The following is a 2,500-nucleotide window of genomic DNA, read 5'->3' on the forward strand; positions in this document are numbered from 1 at the left end:
CACAGCAGAAATTATTTATAATGTTCTTTTGTTTCCCTTTTAGTTATTTCATTTCCTTTGTCATTATTTTCCCCCAGTAACATCATGAAAAAGAAAACTAAAAATTCTAAATATTGCAGCCACCGTCAGAACTCTTCTTTGGTTCTCGTTTTACCAAGTAAATCAGCTTACAACAAATCTTCCTTGTGCAAAAGCCCTCAGCAGGTAGCTGGCTATCCCTGATTAAGCACCAATCACAATTCTTCCCCACACTTCAGTCACCTCAATGGGCAATGGAACAGAAATTAATATTTACTGCAACCAGTCCCATCATCCTGGGGGAGAATCGCATGCACTCAGTTTTTTTCACTGCAAAACGTAATGAACACCATTTCAAATACCATTTTGATGTTATCAATCCTGGTGAGATGCCCATCTCTCAACCACTGCCTCAATCAACATCTCCCCCATCTTAACAAATCATACACAAGCACTACTGATGAAAATCCTTCAATCATTTCTTGCAGGCAGGCATCTTGGACCATAAACTCCCTTTGTTGAGAACAAGATACACTTTATGAATGCCGCATCTGTCTGGCAGCAGGGTGAAGCACCAGAGGAAAGTTGGGCACACATCGGTTAAAAGTCTGCTTTCCTTCATTTTTTGTTAGCCCACAATGCTCCTGCCACTGTAATAGTAGCCTGGTTACTGCTTAAGCTACTTTGAGTCATTGCAAATCTCTCAGTTTACAGAATGATGGCACTGTATACAACTGAGCTGAGGGATCTGAAACTTTCGTGTTTATTTTCAGCTTATGATATAGACAGTATCTTGCTTTTTTGCAACAGGAAGGTAGGTAATCTTCCTTCCCATCGTAATCCAGAGAGATAGCGCTCATTACTTTTTGAATATATGCAATACTCTATTTATTAGATACATTTTCAATTATATATATAAAAGTTCGGTTATAGCCTGAAAATGAGTGTTTTAGGTATTCTAGGCATTAATGTTTTCTCTGATTTCTTCGTTTACAAGCAAAGGAAAGCCAATCTAATTTATACACTTTATTTTGCCAGACAATACATAAAGCCATATCCCAATATTCCAGTGTGATTTTGGGATTTAAAAACAAATCATGCCTACAAGGGTCTTCAGTAAAGGCCACTGAAATATTAAGTATGAAATATAGGTGCTTAATTTTTAAACTAATCGAATTTAATCTTGTCAGCTAAATCAAAAGAGGAAGTGATCAATTTAAGATACATCAGAAGTTCTGCACAGATTGAAAACGAATCAAAATTAGTTTTGGTATCTGAGGTGGCTAAAATGACAGTCTAATTGCTCCTGAATCAAACATCACAAAGCTTAGTGTGTAATTTTAATCACTGATGAGCTCCAGGTTAATTATCCTCAGGGCAGACATGCAGTATAAAAACCCATTGAAATAATCTGAGCACAAAGAGTATGAAAACCTAACAATTTTCTAATTAGTCCAGAGACAGGCATGTTTACCTTTGCATCTGGTAAATCTACACAAACATGTGCATACGGAAGCAGACAACTTGTTTAACACATAATCTACTGCTAAGGCCCTGTCTACCCACAAAAACTATAGTGTCTATACAGCTATACTAGTACTTATGCCAGTATAACTTTTTCTCATAAAGGATGGGGAATAAGCTACACTGCTATAAAGGCATTGGGATTTGTACTGCTGTAACTACTTCAGTTTTAAGTCACACTCTTAACTGACATGGTGATATTGGTACAAAAACTGTGTATGGGCCAGGCCAGAGGAAAACGAGCAACTGCGATATTTCTAAGCAACAATGATGCGGGGTTCTTTTTAATATTAAGATTAAATAACTCTTTTCTCATAGTCATTAAATCTTTAGCCAGGGTGCCACCTGGTAAAACTAACTGATAAAGAGTGAATCAGTGCACCAAGTGGGGCTAAGTGGAACTGCTCCAGACTATTCCATCTGTAGCTTTCCATTTACTCTGGGATGCTTGAAGGAAGATCAAGCCACATACCTGTGTAACATAATACTACAGATTTCAGTGCATACAAACACTTGCCAAGTAGTCATGGGCATGCACACTGCACTTCAAACAGACTGGTGTTTAATGTGCATTTAATAATTCTCGACAGAAACAAAATGGGCTCTGCAGTGTATCATCTCACCATTCTCACCCTACAATTCCCCACAGAGTAGTGGTGCTGCTGTAATTTCCCTTCTTGAAGATTTAGCAGAACACAGCTTGATTTTTAAATCTACCATCACATATCTAAAATAAAAAACAAAACCAGCATAGCTGAAGCATCGTAGTGTGTTTCCTGTTACTCTTGATAAAAAAAAATAATGTAAATAAACTGCCCAACTATGGCTATCAATCTCCTTACCTAATTTCAGCATTAATCAGACTCGTAAAACAATGACATCAGCCTCCTGATCACAATTGTATAAACAAATGTGCATTTCACTCCAATTAAAACAAATAGTGATTCTTTGAACTGAT

The 2,500-nt window shown here is 37.2% G+C and overlaps 1 protein-coding gene across 3 annotated transcripts in view; it reads right to left on the reverse strand.

Moving 5' to 3' along the window:
* Nucleotides 1-2,500, reverse strand: part of ZFHX4 (zinc finger homeobox 4) — a 201,375-nt gene that overhangs the window by 168,146 nt on the left and 30,729 nt on the right. The gene's annotated exons all lie outside the window — the stretch shown is intronic.

Source organism: Carettochelys insculpta, chromosome 2, assembly GCF_033958435.1.
Source record: "Carettochelys insculpta isolate YL-2023 chromosome 2, ASM3395843v1, whole genome shotgun sequence".
NCBI classification, from domain to species: Eukaryota; Metazoa; Chordata; order Testudines; family Carettochelyidae; genus Carettochelys; species Carettochelys insculpta.